This window comes from Elephas maximus, chromosome 7, assembly GCF_024166365.1.
Source record: "Elephas maximus indicus isolate mEleMax1 chromosome 7, mEleMax1 primary haplotype, whole genome shotgun sequence".
Taxonomy (NCBI): Eukaryota; Metazoa; Chordata; class Mammalia; order Proboscidea; family Elephantidae; genus Elephas; species Elephas maximus.
The window spans coordinates 51,237,623-51,262,116 of NC_064825.1; the positions used below are offsets into that span (position 1 = coordinate 51,237,623).

The 24,494-nt window shown below is 39.4% G+C and overlaps 1 protein-coding gene across 1 annotated transcript in view; it reads left to right on the plus strand.

Moving 5' to 3' along the window:
• The first annotated feature begins 378 nt into the window (after positions 1 to 378).
• Positions 379 to 24,494, plus strand: part of LOC126079003 (prostate and testis expressed protein 14-like) — a 41,486-nt gene continuing 17,370 nt past the window's right edge. The window contains exon 1 of the mRNA XM_049889875.1: positions 379 to 506. The gene's annotated coding sequence lies outside the window, so the exon portion shown is untranslated. The remainder of the gene's footprint in view (positions 507 to 24,494) is intronic.

A 24,494-nucleotide genomic window follows, 5' to 3' on the forward strand; every position in this document is an offset into this window, starting at 1 on the left:
TGAGGGGGAGATGGTAAGACAAAATGGTGGTATAAAACCTCTGCGTTTAATCCCCAAATTTTCAAAAACGTTTCTACTCCCAAATGCCTTTTCTTACTTTGGTGGTGTGTGTGATGGTTAAGATTGCGTGTCAGCTTGGCTGGGCCATGATTCTTAGTGTTTTGGCAGTTGTATAATGCTGTGATCACCTTCCTATTGAAATTTGATATGTGATCACCCCCACAATGGAATCTGCTGAGTGGTACCAGTGTGGGGTGGGGCCTGTGGTGGCTCACCGCCCTATCAGCCTTCATCTCTCCACCTTACTCCGCCTACTTCCTTCCTGCTTGCCTTGAAAAAGTTGTTGGCTTGTTCTGGATCCAGCAGCTGTCTCTTGTCTGATCTCTGGTTCTTCGGACTCAAGCTAGCAGCTTACCTGTCCATCTTGGGATTCATCCATCTTCACGGCCTGCAGACAAGAGTCTTGCTCCTCAACCTGCCTATCTTGGATTCGCCAGCCCCTTTGGGTAAGTGACTCAGGGGAAACCTTTTGGTCTTGCCTCCCAACCTTGGGGATTCCTCGACCATCACAACCTGTGAGCAGGATCTCTGCTCTCCAATCTGCTCATCTTGGATTCACCAGCTTCTGCATCTCTGTGAATTGGAAAAGGACTCTATCCTGATCCAAAGATTTGGGAGGTTCCAACTCCTACAATCTCATGAGCTATTTCTTTAATATAATCTCTATAAAAAAAAAAAAAAATTTCTATATATATTTGTATGCATTACTGGTTTTGCTTCTCTAGACAACCCAGCCTAAGACAGGTGGCAAAGGGGTGAATGCAGAAAAGGAGCTAAATTTCGTATGTGGGTAGTGCTGAGCAGAGATATGAGAGAAGCTAAAGCTGTGTGGCTGAGTTTATTCCAATTCATAGCAACTCCATAGGACAGAGTAGAACTGACCCTAGTGTCTCTGAAGCTGTAAATCTTTATGGAAGCAGGCTTCCACATCTTTCTCCTGGAGAACAGCTGCTGGGTTTGAACCTGTGACCTTCTGGTATAAGCAGCTGAACATATAACCACTGAGCAACCAGGACTCTTTTGAGGGAAGCTAGGGAAGATGCAATGCCTGTAAGGTGAAAAGATCAGGAAGAGACAGAATTAGAACCAAGAGTGAGCATACAAATATAAAGAGATGTATACACCCACTTGATGGACGCCAAAACTCTAAATACATCAGAAACTTTCCTGGTCAGGAGGGAGCAGGTCAATAGCAAAAGAGCTTGGAGTAGTTCGAGGTTTCCATTCTGTTCCACCTGCAGAAGCAAGGATCACTTGGAGTTGGGCTGGCTCCCACAAGCGGAGCACAGCTAGAGGATAGATGTTACCAGAAATGAGTGGTTTACTTAGGAAATACAGAGCCAGGGACCTGGGAAAAAGATTTTAAATTGTGCTGCACCACTCTACAAAGATGTGCTGAACCTGTAGGCCTCTGAAGCTGAGAGGTAAAGGACAGCTAAGAAGTCTCCCAGGCAACATGAGAGCTGCTGGGCCTTTTAGGTCAAAATTTCCACTGTGCACACATATGCACATGCTATGAACACACTGTGTACCCATACCAAAGAGAAAAATCCTCTTAAATGTGATGTGACCCTGCTGGCTCTTGCCAAGAGTAGCAAAAGGAGGTGCTTTTGAACTGGGAGACAGACAAAAGATGCATTTCTGGGAAAGAATGAACATGTTCTCAGCCATGGGAAAGGTAGGACAGAAAGAGTCGATATTAAGATATTAGTATTGTGAAAGACTTTATTTATCTGTGAAACAAGGATATAACTGTAAGCTTCAAAGTGTGTTATTTGAAGCATTAAGGGGATTGTTGCTGTTTGGTACCTTCAAGTTGTGTTTTGATTCATAGAGACCCCATGCGAAAGAGGAGAACTGCCCCACGGTGTTTTCTAGGCCATAACTTTTACAGGAGCAGATTGCCAGCTCCTTCTCCAGTGGAGCTTCTAAGCAGGTAGCGTTGGCCAAGCTTTTAGTGAGCTGCCCAGTGCTTAACCACTGAACCACCAGGACTCCTTATTAAAGGGTTAGAGGAGAGGTAACTGTTTTAGCAGAACAGAAGAAAATAAAGGTAAGTGCCCACAGAGGGGGAATGATGGCAAGAATCATGCTGATGTACCTGTTAACTACCAGAAGAAGGTGTGGGTCATGCAGATTGCTCCACCAAAAAGATTGCCTATGAGAATATATAATAAAAAGTAAGAACCTCAGGTCCCCCCTCCCTACTGAGTTCAGACTCACATACAGCTACCAGCTCCCCATGTCATATGTCTACATACCAACTCCACCCTTACTCCCTTAGGAGAGTGCGGAAATTAAACAAGGTAGGCTTGGGGCAGGTAGCACTAGTACAGGGTTAGGGAGTGAGATGAATAAAGTAGGTGTTAGACTGAAACCTGGAGGATTAAGTAAAAATCTGAATGTTGAACGATGAGACCTCTATATCACTTCTCTTCAAATTCCAGAAGGCTGGTCAGGCTGTACCAAACCCTCTCTAGTTAGGCAAGAGATCAGAAAATCCTTCTCTGGGAAAGTTGGATGATTCTAGAGAAAGACCTACAGATTCTGACATTTGAAAACCAGAGAAAGATCTGTTTGCCCACTTGAGCCCCATTATCTAAAGTGAAGCATTACTTTTTGTGGACCCCCCTCATCATCCATGCACACAGGGTTTACAGTGGCTTCTTAGAGTCTCTTTCTGACATGTGAACACAGAGTCAAGGAAGAAACACCATGGAGGTAATAGAAACAATAGACGGAAGAGATGAAAGCCCTTATATATGTTATTCTTGGTAATAACATTTCCAACCACTAGGGATAAAGAGACGATACTAAGAGTTTACAAAGAGAAAATCAGTATCTGTAGGAAGATTCAGGGAAAAGAAAATAATTAGCATTAAAGTTCTCAAAAGCAACATGGGAAAGTAGAAGAAAATACAGAGCTAAAAAAAAAAAAAAAAAAACTAAGTTAAAATGATTTTCTACCCAGATTTCTTTACTCGGTTTAATTTGAGAAGAGAATAAAGATCTTTTCAGAAAACCAAAAAGTAAAAAAACAATGCTTTTAAAATAAAGAAAGAAATGGCACCCTCTCCTACAAATCATGAAATACCAAGCTAACAGTGGTTTTAAAAAAATAAATGTTTTCTCACATAATAAGAACTCTGGAGGAAGGCAGTTGCAAATATCAGGTCAGAAGCTTGGGCGTCAAAGTCAAGTAACCGAAATTCTTTTGCCCTTTCCCTTATTCTTATTGTTGAAAGTCACAGAATGGCTGCCCAAAGGCAGACATCACATGGCGCCTGAACGTGAGGTGCATGATCCAGGAATTGAACCCAAACTCTTGATATTTGAAAACTAAATAAGGAATGCAAAAATTCTAGTACTGAAGCACCACTGCCTCCTGTTTTTATCACTACCCGGCATTCTATTATATTTAAATTTGTGTATTTGTTTCTCACTTGTATCATCAGGTTTCACATGTGTAACTATTACTTTATCCTGTCAAAATAAAGTACAGAGAAAATAAAGCACTTAAATTTACTTGAGCAGTTTTTCTATATGCACACAGGAAGACCACAGTGTTCAGACAAACCGGGAGACTCATCTTAGGCCAGTTACAGTGAGATTTTTAAGGAGAAAAAAAGAGGAACGTAGAGTAGGAAATTAACTAAAAAGGCTAATTTGAATCAAACTCCCTGCCGATCGATCCTAAGTTTACCTGACATGGCCACCAGGTGGTGTTTGCTGCCAAGTTAGTGTCTATTCATTTGTACACATCCTCACTTGTCTGGAGTTGTTTGGTTTTTGTTTGGTTTTGTTAATTTATTTTTTTCAATAATATTTTATTATGTTTTTGGTCAAGGTTTACACAGCACTTTCGGTTCTCATCCAACAATTTCTACACAAATTGTTCAGTTATACTGGTTATATTCTTCACAATGTCAGAATATTCTCATTATTTCAGTTCTGATTGTTCTGTTTCCATTAAACTAGTTTCTCTTCCTCTTTACACTCTCATATTTGATAATTGCATGAAGGTTTTAATTAATAAAGGCTTCCCAGGTACTCAAGAAATTCCAATGATTATTTCTCAGGAAATGGCCAAAATACATTGGGTGAAGTTAATTTTGTGCACAAGTAAGCAAGTTTGCGGTTATAGATGTTCTGTCACCAAAAGGGATTAGCACAATTTCATAGTCACTGTGTCTCCACTGTGTCTCCTTATTCCCGTTTATTTGTTCTTGGTTGTATTATTCCACATTGGTCAACGACCTTTGCGAATTTTCCTATGTACTCAGAGCAATCTGTCCAAGTCTCTGGTCCTCAGTTTCTCTACTTATCAATGACCTACTTCTTGATCACACTGTTAAAGAGCTTAAGCAAGATTCTGGATCACCATTTAGTAGAGAATTTCATGCAAGCAATCTGAAGTCTGATCCTGTCATTCCTTCTGTAGACTAATGATGTTGGATACCATTTGTAGTCATAGCGGTTGCTCACACACATTTAAGATCATTGATACTATGCATTTTAGGAAGGCTATTACACTGAGGGCGATGGCACTGGGGTTGGGGTTTTATATTACACTGAGGGAGCCCTGGTGTTTCAGTGGTTAGGAACTATGATTGCTAACCAAAATGTCGGCAGTACGATTCCACCAGCTGCTCCTTGGAAAACCTATGAGGCTGTTCTACTCTGTGTTACAGGGTGGCTATGAGTTGAAATTGACTCTACGGCAATGGGTTTGTTTGGTTTTTTGGGTTTTTTTTTTTTTTTAATAGTGAGAGTGAGTAGATGACAATACCCAAGGGTTTGAAAAAATTTTTTAAGCCAAGGACCCCAAGGACTGAGATTTAGGCAGGAGAATAAATTCCTTGCATTACCTGTTTTTGCTTTGATCCGCTGGGCTGCTTGTTGGGCAGCCTTTGATGAATTCTGTGCTGCCTATCATTTATGTACACACAGCATTGTGATCCAATCAAAGCACAAACATCTCCCTGTGAGGTCATCACGTAATCTAAAGCTAGTGTATCCCGTAAAGTCATTTTGGTAATTTAGGATAATCCTTTGGATAGGAAAACACTGGGTCTTTTAATTCTAATGCTACCTTGTCTAAAACCATTTGTATTCTTTAAGTGTATCTTCTCATGCTAGAAATTCTAGCTTCAGAGACATAACTGAGCATCCTGTAAGTTTGCTTTTGGCTAATGCTCTTACCATCTTCAATTTAGTGTTATATCTAAAGAAGCATTAGTTTGTTCTCTTCTTTCTACAGTGATGATCTCTCTCCTATTTTTTTCCCTTCAGTAAATGATTGTATATGGACACACAGGGAAAAAAATCAGCTAGTTAGCAAGAATCAATCCAATGTGCAGGTAGAAAACAAAACTGTTAGTTGCTATAGTTTATAAAATGATATAAAATAACTCGAAGACATATAGGACTAGAATGCTATAATTTTCTATTGAAACATGAATGTTCTCTCTATGGTCACCCCCTTTTTGATGAAAGGTAACCTCAAGGCAAGGTTGTTCTCGATCTTAAAATAAAACTCCTTATAATTATGTACATAGGCCCAGCAAAAGTGATAATTTATCATTTGGTCTTTAAATTTCCTCTGCTGGAAGTTTTCATAAGGAATCTCAGATTAAACTTGTAAAACCCTTCGAGGCTAAAAAGCCAAACTGAGAACTAGGCACCAGATTTTACCTGTAGTACCTACCCACAGATTTAAGGATGGAGGGTGGTGCAATATTTAACATCTTGATGAATACCAGAATGTCAGAGGATTGAACTCACCAGCCATTCTACAGAAGAAAAGATCTAACAATCTTGACCCATATAGATTAAAGCCAAATAAGCCCTATGGGCAATTCTACTGTTTTATAGAAATGCTGTGAGCCAAAGTTGACTTGAAGACACACATCAACAACACGCATAGATTTCAGTAATCCATACTGAAGGCTGTGGTTTTTGGTCTTCATCAGTAAGTACTTCAAGTCCTGCCCACTTTCAGCAAGCAAGGTTGTGTCATCTGTGTAACTCATGTTGTTAATGAGTCTTCCTCCATTCCTGATGCCCCATTCTTCTTCACAGAGTCCAGTTTCTCCGATTATTTGCTCGGCATACAGATTGAATAGGTATGGTGAAAGGATACGACCCTGACACACGCCTTTCCTGACTTGAAACCTCTTCGGTATCCCCCTGTTCTGTCTGAACAACTGCCTCTTGATCTGTGTACAGGTTCCTCATGAACACAATTAAGTGGTCTGGAATTCCCATTCTTTGCAATATTATCCATAATTTGTTATGATTCACATAGTGGAATGCCTTTGCATAGTCAATAAAACACAGGTAAACATCTTTCTGGTATTCTCTGCTTTTATCCAGGATCCATCCGACATCAGCAATTATATCTCTGGTTCCATTTCCTCTTCTGAATCCAGTTTGAATTTCTGGCAGTTCCCTGTCAGTATACTACTGCAGCCCCTTTTGAGTGATCTTTAGCAAAATTTTGATTGCATGATATTTTTTGATAATTTCCGCATTTTGTTGGAACACCTTTCTTGGGAATAGGCATAAATACGGATCTCTTCCAGTTGGTTGGCCAGGTAACTGTCTTCCAAATTTCTTGACATAGACTAGTGAGCACTTCCAGCCCTGCGTCTGTTTGTTGAAACATCTCAATTGGCATCCCATCAATTCCTGGAGCCTTGTTTATCGCCGATGCCTTCAGTGCAGCTTGGACTTCTTCCTTCAGTACTCTCAGTTCCTGATCATATGTTACCTCCTGAAATGGTTGAACGTCGACCAATTCTTTCTTGTATACCCAGTGCCATCGAGTCGATTCCGACTCATAGCGACCCTATAGGACAGAGTAGAACTGCCCCATAGTTTCCAAGGAGCACTTGGCGGATTTGAACTGCCAACCCTTTGGTTGGCAGCCGTAGCACTTAACCACTGTGCCATCAGGTAGCATTCTTTTTGGTATAGTGACTCTGTATTCTTTCTATCTTCATCTGATGTTTCCTGAATTGTTGAATATTTTCCCTGTAGAATCCTTCACCATTGCTACTCAAGGCTTGAATGTTTTCTTCAGTTCTTTCATACCAAGAAATACTGAGCTTGTTCTTCCCTTTAGGTTTTCTAATTCCAGGTCTTTGCACATTTCATTATAGTATTTTACTTTTCCATCTGAAGCCACCCTTTGAAATCTTCTGTTCAACTGTCTTACTTCATCATTTCTTCCATTTGCTTTAGCTCCTCTATGTTCAAAAGTAAGCTTCAGAGTCTTTTCTGACATCTATTTGGGTCTTTTCTTTCTTTCCTTCTTTTCAATGGCCTCTTGCTTTCTTCATGTATGACGTCTTGATGTCATTCCACAGCTTTTCTGGTCTTTGGTCATTTGTGTTCAATGAGTCAAATCTATTCCTTAGATGGTCTCTAAATTTGTGTGGGATATATTTAAGGTTGTATTGGTGGTGCAGTAGATAAAGCTATGGACAGCCAACCAAAAGTTTAGTGGTTGGAAACCACCAGTGGCTCTGTGGGAGAAAGATGTGGCAGACTGCTTCCATAGAGATTTACAGCCTTGGAAACCATGTGGGGTTGCTGTGAGTTAGAATCCACTCCACAGTAGTGGTTTTTTTGTTTTGTTTTGTTTTCTGACTTGCTATAATTTTTAGCTTCCACTTGAACTCCCATATGAGCAATTCATGGTCTGTTTTGCAGTCAGCCCCAGGCCTTGTTCTGACAGATAATATTGAGCTTTTCCATCATCTCTTCCCACAGATGTAGTTGATTTGATTCCTGTGTATTCGGTCTGGTGAGGTCCATGTGTATAGATGCCATTTATGTTGTTAAGAAAAAGTATTTGCAATGAAGAAGTCATTGGTTTTGCAAAATTCTATCACCAAGGCCATATTTTCCAGCTACCAATCCTTCTTTGCTTTCAACTTTCACATTTCAATCACCAGTAATTATCAATGCATCTTGATTACATATTTGATCAATGTCAGACTACAGAAGTTGGTAAAAATTTTCAATTTCCTCATCTTTGGCATTAGTAGTTGGTGCATAAATTTGAATAATAGTTGTATTAACTGGTCTTCATTGTAGGCATATGGATATTATCCTATCACTAACAGCATTGTACTTCAGTATAGATCTTAAAATGTTCTTTTTGACAACGAATGCGACACCATTCCTCTTCAAAGATCATATGTTTGTTCAATTCAAAATTGGCAATACCAGTCCACATCAGATCAGTAATACTTAGGATATTTATGCATTCCTTTTCATTTTTGATGACTTCTAATTTTCCTAGATTCATACTTTTTACATCCCATGTTTGCAGTTGTTTCTTCCCATTTTGAGTTGTGCTGCATCAGCAATGAAAGTTCTGAAATAGATTGGATCCTCTTGATCTTTTGTGTGTCTTGTCACTTTTATCTAATGTTGGGCATTATGTATAGAAAAGTAGAAACTAAGGTAAATAATATCAATGCCGAGGAATGGACATGTCTCTTCTCTTCTAGGTTGTTAGTATGAGGGTTTGATAACTCCAGTCAGGAGTGGTGTTAGGTTGGTCTTCGTTGCTACTGTCATTACTTTCAAGGCACCACAGATTTCAAATTCTTCTAATGGTGGGTTGCTATTGTATTGTGTTTGCAACTATGTCAGGGTTGCTGGAGGGTGTTCCTTCGTGCTCATCTCCTTACTTAGCATTCAGTAATCTCTGCATGACTGCACCACAGAAGAAGTCTCTCTCCAGGATATTGCCCTCTCCAAGCAGTACACTACTTCTGCTTGCACTCAGTGCTAAGCTTATGATTGAGACAAGGGATTCTCTGTTGTTCTGGTTCAACAGCACTTGAACATATAGTAAAATGAATGAAAAGAAATGTGAGATTAATAATATAAGCACATTTTCCTCACCTGAAATGTAACGTGTCTTCAAATAGAAAAGGTCTACCAAATTTCAAGTAAGATAAACAAAAAAGACCCCGGTCACACACATCATTGTGAAAAATCAGAGTGCCAAATATAAAGAAAAGACATTGCATTTTCCAAGTGAGTAAAAAATACAAAAAAACCAAGCTTGTTGCTGTCAAGTTGGTTCCAATACATAACAACACTATGTGTTTCATAGTACAAGTGCTTTGTAGGGTTTTCTTGCCTGTAATGTCTGTGGAAGCAGTTCACCAGGCATTTCCTCTACAATACCACTGGCTGTGTTTGAACCACCAACCTTTAGGTTACCAGTTGAACAAAAATGTTTGTACAACACAGGAACCTTTCATAGAAAGAAAGAACAGATAAACTATAAAGAAATGACAATAGAATCCACATTGTTCTCAGTAGCAGCCCTGGAATCTGGAAGCAATGAAGTAATGCCATTTACATTCTTTTGGGACCTTTCAGGTTTTAAGATGATTGAGAAAAGGTGTCATGGATGGAATTGTGCCCTCCAGAAATATGTTGTCACCATGTCTAGGTCATTATTCTCAGTCTTGTGAAATTTTCCTCCATTTTGTGATCTTATGTAATTCTCCTCCATTTTGTGGTATTGTGTAATCATCTTCCATTTTCTGTGTTGTAAACCTTAAATCTCTACATGTTGACAGGGCAGGATTACTGTGGGGTGTATCTTAAGTCACACCCTTTGGACCTAGAGTCCCTGTACAGAGAAGCTCCTAGACCAAGGGAAGATAGATGACAAGGACCTTCCCCTAGAGCTGAGCGAGAAAGAAAGCCCTCTCCTGGAGCCAGTGCCCTAGATTCAGGCTTCTAGCCTCTTAAATTTTGAAAGAATAAATTTCTGTTTGTTAAAGCCATCCACTTGTGGTATGTCTATTATAGCAGCACTAGGTATCTAAGACACTGCCTTAAGTCACCACCTTACTGAAGTCACTGCCTTACTCAACTCACACTCTTGCTTGAGTCACATCTTTTATCTAACAAGAGATAAAAGGACAGAGAAACAAGCAGAGGGGAGAGGGACCTCGCAACAACCATGAAGGTCAAGCCAGCAGTGGAGTGCATCCTTTGAACCCAGGGTCCCTGTGCTGAGAAATTCCTAGACCCAGGGGAAATTACTGCCAAGACACATGGAGATATCCAAGGAATGCTAGGCTCACAGATGTTGAAAGGAGACAAGGACCTTTCCCCCAGACCAACAGAGAGAGAAAGCCTTCCCCTAGAGCCAGCACTCTAAATTCGGACTTATAGCTCACTAAACTATGAGGAAATAAATTTCTGTTTGGTAAAGTCATCTACTGGTGGTATTTCTGATATAGCATCACTAGATAACTAGATAAAACAAAAGGTATTTCTGCCTTCCTATTCTCAGAAATCACTCAAATACCACAAGGTGATTGAGAGGCAAAAGGGTATACTTTACCTGTGAGGAAAGAAAGCACCTGTAATATCGCAATACAATCCATGAAGATGGAAAACCAGAGAAGAGTGAGAAATCACTTGACAGAGCAGAGGATGTGGAAATATGATGGTTTGCCAAGAGCATACAAGAAGCAGGTCCCAGGGAGGCTTAGGAATTGGAGCCATCAGGAACTGAAAAGGTGGGACGAGGCTATAGCCTAAAAAAAGGGAAGAAGTTGGTAAGGAATGGTTAGCATGCTATTCTCCACCCCACCTCACATAGGAGGAAAACTGTTTCTTTCTCTTCCCCCTCAAACCAAAACCAAACCTGTTGTGCTTGAGTTGATTCCATCTCATAGTGACTCTATTGGGCAGTGGTTAAGCACTCAGTTGCCAACCAAAAGGTCAGTGGTTTCCAACCAATAGCTGCTTTACAGGAGAAAGATGAAGCAGTCTGCTTCTGTAAAGATTATAGTCTTAGAAACTCTATGGGGCAATTCCAATCAGTCCTATATCGTCACTATGAGTCTCTTCCCCCTCGGAGCTGAGAAATGTATTCATAGAGCTACAGACTCTGGACTCCAAGTAGAACTGGAAACTAGATAAAGTTCCAGACTGGAAATGGGGATGAAATAAATGTCTGACTAGAGAATGGTTAGGCCCTGTACACCTTCCCCCTAAGCTGAACCAAAACACAAACCATCTGCCGTCCAGTTGTTTTCAACTCATAATGACTCTATAGGGCAGAGTAGAACTACCCCATAGGGTCTCCAAGGTTGTAAATCTTTATGGGAGCAGACCGCCACATCTTTCTCCTGGAGCAGTTGATAGGTTTGAACTGCCGACCTTTTGGTTAATAGCCAAATGCTTTAAACACTGTGCCACCAGGGATCCTCAGCTCTCTACCTACTGCTCCCTGAATGCTGGAGAGACTCATGCTCTCACACAAATAGGAGTTGAAGATTCTTTCTATGAAGTGAATCACCACAGCAAAATGAGAGAACTGTAAATATAACTACAAATGCAGGGCTCCCTCCTTGGAAAAGTTATCTTTGCCGGTCTGCCCCACAGTACAGACCACCAGTCACAAAGCTCTGCCTTTGCTCACAGAGTTTCCTGTCAGCTTTTTAAGCTCAGTATTAAGCTTTAAAAGCAGAATCATGAGACATTTTAGGAAATATTTCTACAGGAAAGACAAAACCAAAACAAACACATTTTTAAAAGCAAATTAGATAAACAGAAAACCAGAGAAATCTTTCCACAAACAGTAATATGTTCAGAAATAATATTAAATTTCTTAAATTAACAGTAAATTTGGGAGATTATATTGAAAAAAAAAACACCTGATAATAAAAATAAATATATGAATAAAAAACCAAAGCAATAGGCAGCAGGGAAGGCCAGAGTTTTGAAGTCAGGCTTGACTCCTCTTTCTCTCACAACCAGTTGAGCCGATTCCAATTCATAGTGAATGTATAGGTGTCTTAGTTACCTCATGCCGCTATAACACAAATACCACAAGTGGATGTCTTTAAGAAAGAAAAATTCATTTCTTCACAGTAAAATAGGCTAAAAGTCAAATTCAGGGTGTCAGCTCCAGGGGAAGGCTTTCTCTCTCTGTCGGCCTTCTTGTCAATCTTCCCACAGACTAGGAGTTTCTGCATAGGAACCCCAAGTCCAAAGGACGCCCTAAGCTCCTGGTAGTGCTTTCTTGGTGGTATGAGTTCCACCTGTCTCTCTGCTTGCTTCTTTCTTTTCTATCTCAAGAGATTGCCTCAAGACACAATCCAATCTTGTAGGTTGAGTCCTGCCTCACTAACACAACTGCTCTCCATCCTCCCTCATTAACATCATAGAGGCAGGATTTACAACATATAGGAAAATCACACAATACTGGGAATCATGGCCCAGCCAAACTGATACACACATTTGTGGGGGGAGGGGGGACATAATTCAATCCATGACAATGGGACAGAATAAAATGCCCCCAAGGGTTTCCAAGACTACAAATCTTTCTGAAAACAGACTACTATATCTTTCTCCCGGGAAGCAGCTGGTGGGTTCAAACCACTAGTTTGAGGTTTCTATTCTATTCCACCTGTAGAAACAGGATCCCCTGGAGTTGGACAGCTCCCATAAAGGGAGTCCAGCTAGAGCACAGACGATATCAGAAGCAAGCTGCTTACTTAGGTAGTACAGAGCCAGAGACTGAGGAGAAAGATTTTAAATTGGGCTGCAAGACTGTACCAAGACGTCCTGAACCTGCAGGCCTCTGAAGCTGAGAAGCAAAAAAGTACGGCTAGGAATTCTCCCACGCAATGTGAAAGTAGCTGGGCCATCTAGGTCAAAATTTCTACGGTGCACATGTATGGACATACTATGAACATACTGTACACACATAGCAAAGAGAAAAAGCCCCTGAAAATGTGATACGACACTAGTGGCCCTACCGTGGCCAAGACTGGCACAAGAAGGTGTTATTGAACTGGGCAACTGTTAAAAGATTCATTTCTGGGAAGGAATGAATATAATCTCACCTTGGGAAAGAGGACAGAACAAATGGGTCAACATTAAGATATTAGTGTTGTGAAATGACATTTTTCTGTGAAACAAGAATGAAACTGTAAGCCTCAAGCTGCATTATGTGAAGTATTCAGGGGATTGCTGTTATTTGGCGCCTTTGAGTTGACTTTTGTGAAAGAGTAAAACTGCCCCATAGTGTTTTCGATGTTGTTGCATTTCCATTAAACTAGTTTTTCTTCCCCCTTACATTCTCCTCTTTGTTGTAATTTCATGAATTTTTTAAAATAATAAAGGCACCTCAGCTCTTCAAGAAATTTCTCAGGAAGAATAATAAAGGCCAAAACGCATTGGGTAAAGTTAGATTCTTTGCGCAAGATAAATTTTAAGCAAGTTTTTGATAAACAGATGTCATGTCACCAAAAATGATTTGCACAATTTCACTATCACTGGGACTCCTTATTCCTGTTTATTTGTTCTTCATTGCATCCCAAACTAGTCAGTGACCTTTGTGAATCTTCCTGTGTACTCAGGAATCTTTCCATTTTCTGGTCCTCGGTTTCTCTATTTAATGATGACTCACCTCTTGGTCTTACTGTTAAAGAGCTTAAGCGAGAATCTGGACCACCATTTAGTAGAGAATTTAATGTAAGCAATCTGAAGTCTGATTCTGTCATCTCTGTAGCTTCTGTAGACTTATGATGTCGATACCATTTGTAGTCTTGGTGGTTGCAAAAAGGCACCTATAGGAAGGCTATGATAGTGAGAAGGACTAAGAGAGAGAACAATATACAAGGCTTGAAAATTTCCCTGAGCCAAGGATGCCAAGTACCAAGATTTAGACCAGAGAATAAATCCCTTGGACTTTCTGGTTTTACTTTGGCCCATTTGGCTGCTTGTTGTGCATGAGATTCAGTGTAGTAAATATGAAGAATTTCTTGCTGTATATCATTTATACAACACAGCATTGTGACCCAATCAAACCACAAACATCTCCCTGTGAGGTCTGCACGTAATCCAAAGCTTGTCTATTCTGTAAAGGCACTTCAGAAATTTCAAATAATCCTTTAGATGGGAAAAGGCTAGCTTGTCTGAGTTGTGACATTGAGTCTTCTAATTCTAATTCTACCTTGCCTAATACCATTTGTAATCTTAAAGTATATGTTCGCGCTAGAAATCCTACCTCTCGAGACAAAGGGAGATAATCCCATAACAAGTTTGCTTTCAGTAAAATACTTTTTCCAAATTTAATTTAGTGTTGCATCTAAACAAGCAGTAGTTTGTTCGCTTGTCTCTACAGCTGTGGTCCCTCATACTCCTATTGTTTCCTTTGGGTTAATGATTGCATATGGACACATAGGGAACAGCATAAGCTATGTAGCAAGAAACAATTCAGTTTATAGGTAGAAAAAAAAAAAAACATTAGTTAGTGTAGTTTACAAAGTAGTGTAAAATAGCTGAATGACAATGAAAGGACCAGGATTTGATAGACCACAAGGGTATGCTATAATTTTTCTATTGAAACATAAAATTTCTCCTACAGCCACACTCTTTTTGATCAAAGGTATCTCAAAAGTAAGGTTGTTCTTCATCTTAAAATAAGATTGGTTATAATTACCTATGTAGGTGTGCAAGAATGGCAATTTATCAGTTGGCCTTTTACATTTCCTCTGCTGGAAGTTTTCATAAGGAATCTTAGTTAAACTTGTAAAGCACTTCCAGGCTAAGAAACCAAGCTGGGAACTAGCCACCACATTTCACCTGTAGTACCAACAGATTTAAGGATCCCTAATGGGGCCATATTTAAGGGCTCAGCACCTACCAAAATGTCAGAGGATGGAAACTACAAGCCATTCCACAGAAAAAAAAGACATGGCAATCTGCTCCCATAGTGATTAAAGCCAAAGAAACCCTATAGGCCAATATGACTGCGTCATATAGGGTTGCTATGTGACAAAATCAATTGGAAGACATAAAACAACACCCATAGATTTGGCAGATTTTCTTTCTTCTCCAGGTCCCAAAATATCATTCTTACTCATCTGTAAGACTGGCATACCTGCAAGCCAGGTATCAGGAGGACTTTGGAACCATTGGCTGCATAAAGGCAACGTCGTCAGTTCCTTCAATGTGTCTGCTCATATCTGATTCTAAGGGCATGGTTTTAAAATATGACATTCTAGTCAAAGCTTGGTGATATAACCAATGTTTCCAATCATGTCCTGTAAACAAGGAGAACAGGTTCTTATTGAACCTATGTATATAAATACATTGCCAAGAAAATATGAATACTCATTAAGAGTATTCCTCCATTTCTGTAGGAATCAGGCAGGGAGAAAAAAATAAATGTTTCATTTCTATAAAACCCTAGTCTACTAAATTGTTATGAGAAATAGATAGTTTAAGATAAAAGAAAGAGATTCCTTGTATTTGGCAACGAGAACACTGAACATCAGCACAATAATCCAAACAAAACCTTTACTTATCCTTCAGGTCATTCAGGCCTATGTAATTAATATCTCTTGCACTCCATCTTGGGTTTCCAGTCTTGGGAATCCATTAGCTTCTACATCATAGTTCTGAAAATCAAGTGCCACTACCAATGCATATTATCTTATTTGGAAATCTTTGTCACGCTAATAAGAACATATCCTTGTAGAGTATGTCTTAAACCTAATCACTTTAAGAGATGAAGAGCAGCATAAACACAGACAAAAATGAGCACAAACGGAAGAAAGACAGATGCCATGTGGAAATCTCCAAGGAAGGAAGAATGCCAGTGCTAAAGGAGCTGAGATAAGGATTTTCCTCCAGGGAGGATAGAGAGGGAGCTTTCCCCTAGAGCCAGTTCCCTGAAATTAGACTTTGAGTCTTGTCATGGATTGAATTGTGTCCCCGCAAAAAATATGTGTCAACTTGGTTAGGCCATGATTCCCAGTGTCGTGTGGTTGTCCTCCATTTTGTGATTGTAATTTTATGCTGAAGAGGATTAAAGTGGGATTGTAACACCACCCTGACTCAGGTCACTTCCCTGATCCAAGGTAAAGGGAGTTTCCCTGGGGTGTGGCCTATACCACCTTTTATCTCTCTAGAGATAAAAGGGAATCAAGCAGAGAGTTGGGGACTTCATACCACCAAGAAAGTAGCCCCAGGAGCAGAGTGCATCCTTAGGACATGGGGTCCCTGTGCCTAAGAAGCTCCTTGACCAGGAGAAGATTGAGGACAAGGACCTTCCTCCAGAACCGACAGAGAAAAAAAGACTTCCCCAGGAGCCAACGCCCTGAATTTGGACTTGTAACCTACCAGACTGTGAGAAAATAAATTTCTCTTTGTTAAAGCCATCCACTCGTGGAATGTCTGTTATGGCCACACTAGATGACTAAGACAAGTCTACAAAACAGTGAGGAAATAAATTTTGGTTTATTATATCCACTCACTTGTACTATTTCTGTTATAGTGGCACTAAAAACCTAAGATACTGATATACCTAATTAAGTACCAACTCCTCAGTTTGTCATTCAAGTCTTTCCTCAAATTTGCCCTCATCATTTACTCCAGTAGTCCCAATACTTTAACCAATGCCAGGTTTATTCTCTCGCAGATCACCCTGCACTTTTTCTTGTTTATACCTCTGTTGTTGTTGCTAGTTGTCTAGTCAGTTCTGACTCAAAGCAACCCTATGTGCAACAGAATGAAACACTATCTGATCCTGAGCCATCCTTAAAATTGTTGTTATGCTTGAGCCCATTGTTGCAGCCACTGTGTCAATCCAACTCATTGAGGGTCTTCCTCTTTTTCACCGACCATCTATTTTACCAAGCGTGATGTCCTTCTCCAGCAACTGATCCCCCCTGACAACATGTCCAAAGTATGTGAGACTTAGTCTAGCCATCCTTGCTTCTAAGGAGCATTCTAGTTGTGCTTCTTCCAAGACAGATCTGTTCATTCTTTTGGCAGGCCATGGTGAAGCGGGCAGCCTCAGAGCCCAACCCTTCTAAGAGACATCTGCTCTGACTTATCCTCCTACACTGAGCACAATAAGCTTCCCTTTCTTCTGAAATTGTTCTTGAAAAGATAACCCCAGAACCGGCCATAGATGGCTTCAACCCACCTCTGGGTGGAGATTTAACCTCCTAATAAAAGAAAATCAACCTCTTCTTCCATCCTGGAGGATCAAATCCTTGTCTAAAAAAAAAATGCATAGTCATCCCCAAGTTCTGAGCACCTGCATAGAAGTCAATCTTGAATATTCATAATGAATTTGCATTTCCTTGTCTGCTATCTGTAAAAGCCCACCTCCTCAAGCTGCCTGCCAGTGGTCTTGGAGGCAGCAGCCCGGATTGCTCCTTTCCTCATACAATGAAATAAAGGCATCTTTCTGATATCTCACCTTGGCCTCTCTTGTTTATTGACTGTAACAAGTCACACAGAGCAAAACCTGGGGTTTTCACTCGGCGACAACAGCATATTCAATATTCTTTACCAACACCACAATTCAAAGGTATCAATTCTTCCTAGGTTTTCCTTATTCATCCTTCAGCTTTCGAAAACATATGAGGCTATTGAAAACACCATGGCTTGGGTTAGGAACACCTTAGTCTTCAAGGTGACATCTTTGCTTTTCAACACTTTAAAGAGGTCTTTGGGGGCAGATTTCCCCAATGCAATGCTTCTTTTGATTTCTTGACTGCTGTTTCCATGGGTGTTGATTGTGAATCCAAGTAAAACGAAATCCTTCACAACATCTATCTTTTCTTCATTTATTATGTGTTGCTTATTGGTCCAGTTGTAAGGATTTTTGTTTTCTTCATGTTGAAGTGTAATCCATACTGAAGGCTGTGGTCTTTGATCTTCATCAGTAAGTGCTTCAAGTACTCTTTACTTTCAGCAAGCAAGATTGTGTCATCTGCATATCACAGGTTGCTAATGAGTCTTCCTCCAATCCTCATGCCCCGTTCTTCATATAGTCCAGTTTCTCAGATTATTCGCTTAGCAAACAGATTGAACAGGTATAGTGAAAGGCTACAACCTGACACACACCTTTCCTGAGTTGAAACCATGCAGTATCTCCTTGTTCTGTTCGAACGACTGCCTCTTCATCTATGTACAGGTTCTTCATGAGTACAATTAAGTGATCTGGAATTTCCATTCCTCGCAATATTATCCACTATTTTTTATGATCCACAGAGTCGAATGCCTTTGCATAGTCAATAAAACACAAGTAAACATCTTTCCGGTATTCTGTATTCAGCCAGGATCCATCTGACATCAGCAATCATACCCCTGGTTCTACATTCTTTTCTGAACCAGACCTGAATTTCTGGTAGTGCCCTTTCCATATAGTGCTGCAGCCACTTTTGAATGATCTTCAATAAAATTTTACTCTCATGATGTTAATGACATTGTTCAATGATTTCCACATTCGGTTGGATCAACTTTCTTGGGAATAGGCATAAATATGGATCTCTTCCAGTCAGTTGGCCAAGTAGCTGTAGCTGTCTTTCAAATTTCTTGGCATAGATGAGTGATTCCTTCCAGTGCTGCATTCATTTGTTGAAACATCTCAGTTGGTATTCTGTAAATTCCTGGAGCCTTGTTTTCCGCCAAACCTTCAGTGCAGCTTGGACTTCTTCCTTCAGTACCATTAGTTCCTGTTCATAGCCTACCTCCTGAAATGGTTGAACATCGACCAATTTTTTTGGCATAGTGCCTCTGTGTATTCCTTCCATTTACTTTTTTTTTTTAATAATTTTTATTGTGCTTTAACTGAAAGTTTACAAATGAAGTCAGTCTCTCACATATAAACTTATATACACCTTGCTACATGCTCCCATTTACTCTCCCCCTAATGAGTCAGCCCACTCCCTCCTTCCAGTCTTTCCTTTCATGACCATTTTGCCAGTTTCTAACCCTCTCTACCCTTCCATCTCCCCTCTAGACAGGAGATGCCAACACAGTCTCAAGTGTACACCTAATACAAGTAGCTCATTCCTCATCAGCATCTCTCCAACCCATTGTCCAGTCCAATCCATGTCTGATGAGTTGCCTTCGGGAATGGTTCCTGTCCTGGGCCAACAGAAGGTTTGGGGACCATGACCACCGGGATTCTTCTAGTCTCAGTCAGACCATTAAGTCTGGTCCTTTTATGAGAATTTCGGGTCTGCATCCCACTGTTCTCCTGCTCCCTCAGGGGTTCTCTGTTGTACTCCATGTCAGGGCAGTTATCATTTGGGGCCGGGCACCATCTAGTTCTTCTGGTCTCAGGATGATGTAAGTCTCTAGTTCATGTGGCTCTTTCTGTCTCTTGGGCTCAAAATTATCTTGTGACCTTTGTATTCTTCATTCTCCTTTGATCCATGCGGGTTGAGACCAATTGATGCATCTTAGATGGCCACTTGTTAGCATTTAAGGCCCCAGATGCCACACTTCAAAGTGGAATGCAGAATGTTTTCTTAATAGAATTTATTTTGCCAGTTGACTTAGATGTTCCCTGAAGCCAAGTTCCCAAACCCCCGACCTTGCTCCGCTGACCTTCGAAGCATTCAGTTTATCCAGGAAACTTCTTTGCTTTTCGTCCAGTCCAGTTGAGCTGACCTTCTGTGTATTGAGTATTGTCCTTCCCTTCACCTAAAGTAGTTCTTATCTACTATCTAATCAGTAAATAACCCTCTCCCACCCTCCCTCCCTCCCCCGTCTCGTAACCACAAAAGAATGTGTTCTTCTCAGCTTAAACTATTTCTCAAGATCTTATAATAGTGGTCTATACAATATTTGTCCTTTTGCATCTAACTAATTTCACTCAGCATAATGCCTTCCAGGTTCCTCCATATTATGAAATGTTTCGCAGATTCATCACTGTTCTTTATCGATGCGTAGTATTCCATTGTGTGAATACACCATAACTTTTTTATCCATTCATCCATTGATGGACACCTTGGTTGCTTCCAGCTTTTTGCTATTGTAAACAGTGCTGCAATAAACATGGGTGTGCATATATCTGTTTGTGTAAAGGCTCTTATTTCTCTAGGATATATTCCGAGGAGTGGGATTTCTGGGTTGTATGGTAGTTCTGACTTTTTAAGGAAACGCCAGATAGATTTCCAAAGTGGTTGTACCATTTTACATTCCCACCGGCAGTGCATAAGAGTTCCAATCTCTCCGCAGTCTCTCCAACATTTATTATTTTGTGTTTTTTGGATTAATGCCAGCCTTGTTGGAGTGAGATAGAATCTCACCGTAGTTTTAATTTGCATTTCTCTAATGGCTAATGATCGAGAGCATTTTCTCATATATCTGTTAGCTGCCTGAATATCTTCTTTAGTGAAGTGCATGTTCATATCCTTCGCCCAATTTTTAATTGGGTTGTTTGTCTTTTTGTGGTTGAGTTTTAACAGAATCATACAGATTTTAGATATCAGGCGCTGGTCGGAGATGTCATAGCTGAAAATTTTTTCCCAATCTGTAGGTGGTCTTTTTACTCTTTTGGTGAAGTCTTTAGATGAGCATAGGTGTTTGATTTTTAGGAGCTCCCAGTTATCTGGTAACTCTTCATCATTTTTAGTAATGCTTTGTATTCTGTTTATGCCTTGTATTAGGGCTCCTAACATTATCCCTATTTTTCTTCCTGATCTTTATTGTTTTAGTCTTTATGTTTAGGTCTTTGATCCACTTGGAGTTAGTTCTTGTGCATGGTGTGAGGTATGGGTCCTGTTTCATTTTTTTGCAAATGGATATCCAGTTATGCCAGCACCATTTGTTAAAAAGACTATCTTTTCCCCAATTAACTGACACCGGGCCTTTATCAAATATCAGCTACTCATATGTGGATGGATTTATATCTAGGTTCTCAATTCTGTTCCACTGGTCTATGTGCCTGTTGTTGTACCAGTACCAGGCTGTTTTGACTACTGTGGCTGCGTAATAGGTTCTAAAATCAGGTCGAGTGAGGCCTCCCACTTTCTTCTTCTTTTTCAGTAATGCTTTACTTATCTGGGGCTTCTTTCCCTTCCATATGAAGTTGGTGATTTGCTTCTCCATCACATTAAAAAATGTCATTGGAATTTGGATCGGAAGAGCATTATATATATAGATGGCTTTTGGTAGAAGAGACATTTTTACTATGTTAAGTCTTCCTATCCATGAGCAAGGTATGTTTTTCCACTTAGGTAGGTCCCTTTTAGTTTCTTGCACTAGTACGTTATAGTTTTCTTTGTATAGGTTTTTCACACCTTTGGTAATATTTATTCCTAAGTATTTTACCTTCTTGGGGGCTACTGTGAATGGTATTGATTTGGTGATTTCCTCTTCGATGTTCTTTTTGTTGATGTAGAGGAATCCAAGCGATTTTTGTATGTTTATCTTGTAACTTGAAACTCTACCGAACTCTTCTATTAGTTTCAGTAGTTTTTTGGAGGATTCCTTACGGTTTTCTGTGTATAAGATCATGTCATCTGTAAATAGAGATAATTTTACTTCTTCCTTGCCAATCCAGATGCCCTTTATTTCTTTGTGTAGCCTAATTGCTCTGGCTAGGTCCTCTAGCACAATGTTGAATAAGAGCAATGATAAAGGGCATCCTTGTCTGGTTCCCGTTCTCAAGGGAAATGCTTTCAGGCTCTCTCCATTTAGAATGATGTTGGCTGTTGGCTTTGTATAGATGCCCTTTATTATGTTGAGGAATTTTCCTTCAATTCCTATTTTGGTGAGAGTTTTTATCATGAATGGGTGTTGGACTTTGTCAAGTGCCTTTTCTGCATCAATTGATAAGATCATGTGGTTTTTGTCTTTTGTTTTATTTATATGGTGGATTACATTAGTGGTTTTTCTAATACTGAACCAACCTTCCATACCTGATATAAATCCCACTTGTTCATGGTGGATTATTTTTTTGATGTGGTGTTGAATTCTATTGGCTAGAATTTTGTTGAGGATTTTTGCATTATGTTCATGAGGGATATAGGTCTATAATTTTCTTTTTTGTGGTGTCTTTACCTGGTTTTGGTATCAGGGATATGCTGGGTTCATAGAATGAGTTAGGTAGTATTCCATCATTTTCTATGCTTTGCTTTGAAATACCATTAGTAGTAGTGGTGTTAACTCTTCTTCCCTGAAAGTTTGGTAGAACTCTGCAGTGAAGCCGTCCGGGACCGGGCTTTTTTTTTTTTTTATTGGGAGTTTTCTGATTACCTTTTCAATCTCTTTTTTTGTTATGGGTCTATTTAGTTGTTCTACTTCTGATTGTGTTAGTTTAGGTAGGTAGTGTTTTTCTAGGAATTTGTCCATTTCTTCTAGGTTTGCAAATTTGTTAGAGTACAATTTTTTGTAATAATCTGATATGATTCTTTTAATTTCAGTTGGGTCTGTTGTGATATGGCCCATCTCATTTCTTATTCAGGTTATTTTTTTCCTTTCCCGTATTCCTTTAGTCAGTCTGGCCAATGGTTTATCAATTTTGTTAATTTTTTCAAAGAACTAGCTTTTGGCTTTGTTAATTCTTTCAATTGTTTTTCTTTTCTCTAATTCACTTAGTTCAGCTCTAATTTTTATTATTTGTTTTCTTCTGGTGCCTGATGGATTCTTTTGTTGCTCACTTTCTATTTGCTCAAGTTGTAGGGACAGTTCTCTGATTTTGGCTCTTTCTTCTTTATGCTATGTGTGCATTTACCGATACAAATTGACCTCTAAGCACTGCTTTTGCTGTGTCCCAGAGGTTTTGATAGGAAGTGTTTTCATTTTTGTTGCATTCTATGACTTTTTTTATTCCCTCCTTGATGTCTTCTATAACCCAGTCTTTTTTGAGCAGGGTATCGTTCACTTTCGAAGTATTTAATTTCTTTTCCCTGATTTTTACGTTTTTCATTTCCACTTTTATGGCCTTGTGGTCTGAGAAGATGCTTTGTAATATTTCGATGTTTTGGATTCTGCAAAGGTTTGTTTTATAACCTAATACGTGATCTCTTCTAGAGAATGTTCCATGTGCACTAGAAAAAAAAGTATACTTTGCAGCTGTTGGGTGGAGTGTTCTGTGTAAGTGTATGAGGTCAAGTTGGTTGATTGTAGCAATTAGATCTTCCGTGTCTCTATTGAGTTTCTTACTGGAAGTCCTATCCTTCTCCGAAAGTGGTGTGTTGAAGTCTCCTACTATAATTGCGGAGATGTGTATCTCACTTCAATTGTGTTAAAGTTTGTTTTATGTATCTTGCAGCCCTGTCATTGGGTGCATAAATATTTAATATGGTTATATCTTCCTGGTAAATTGTCCCTTTAATCATTATGTATTGTCCTTCTTTATCCTTTGTGGTGGATTTAACTTTAAAGTCTATTTTGTCAGAAATTAATATTGCCACTTCTGCTATTTTTTGCTTATTGTTTGCTTGATATATTTTTTCCATCCTTTGAGTTTTAGTTTGCTTGTGTCTCTGCGTCTAAGGTGTGTCTCTTGTAGGCAGCATATAGACGGATCGTGTTTCTTTATCCAGTCTGAGACTCTCTGTCTCTTTATTGGTGCATTTAGTCCATTTACATTCAGCGTAATTATATATAAGTATTTTTTTTATGAGTTTAGTGCTGTCATTTCGATGCCTTTTTGTGTGTGTTGTTGACGATTTCATTTTTCCACTTACTTTTTTGTGCTGAGACTTTTTTCTTTGTAAATTGTGTGTTCCTCATTTTCTTAGTAGTTGAATTTATGTTTGTTGAGTCATTATGTTTTTCTTGGTTTTTATTTTGAAGTATGTAATTGTTAGACCTCTTTGTGGTTACCTTAATGTTTACCCTTATTTTTCTAAGTAAAAACCTATCTTGTATTGTCCTATATTGCCTTGTTTTCCTCTCCATATGGAAGATATATGCCTCCTGTATTTGGTCTCTCTTTTTGATTATTGTGAGCTTTTACGTAATGACTTCAATGATTCCCTATTTTGAGCATTTTTTTCTTTCTAAAATCAATCTTAATTTGGTTTTGTGATTTCCCTATTTGAGTTGATATCAGGATGTTCTGTTCTGTGACCTTGTGTTGTGTTGGTATCTGATATTATTGATTTTCTGACCAATTTCCTTTAGTAATTCTTATAGCTTTGGTTTGGTTTTTGCAAATTCTCTAAGCTTGTGTTTATCTGTAAATGTTTTAATTTCACCTTCATATTGAGAGAGAGTTTTGCTGGGTATATGATCCTTGGCTGGCAGTTTTTCTCCTTCAGTGCTCTATATATGTCATCCCATTGCCTTCTTGACTGCATGGTTTCTGCTGAGTAGCCTGAACTTATTCTTATTGATTCTCCCTTGTAGGTGACTTTTCTTTTATCCCTGGCTGCTTTTAAAATTTTCTCTTTATCTTTGGTTTTGGCAAGTTTGATGATAATATGCCTTGGTGATTTTCTTTTTGGATCAATCTTATATGGGGTTCGATGAGCATCTTGGATAGATATCCTTTCATCTTTCATGATGCCAGGGAAGTTTTCTGCCAATAGATCTTCAACTATTCTCTCTGTATTTTCTGTTACCCCTCCCTGTTCTGGACCTTCCATTTACTTTTGATTTTTCCTGTGTCA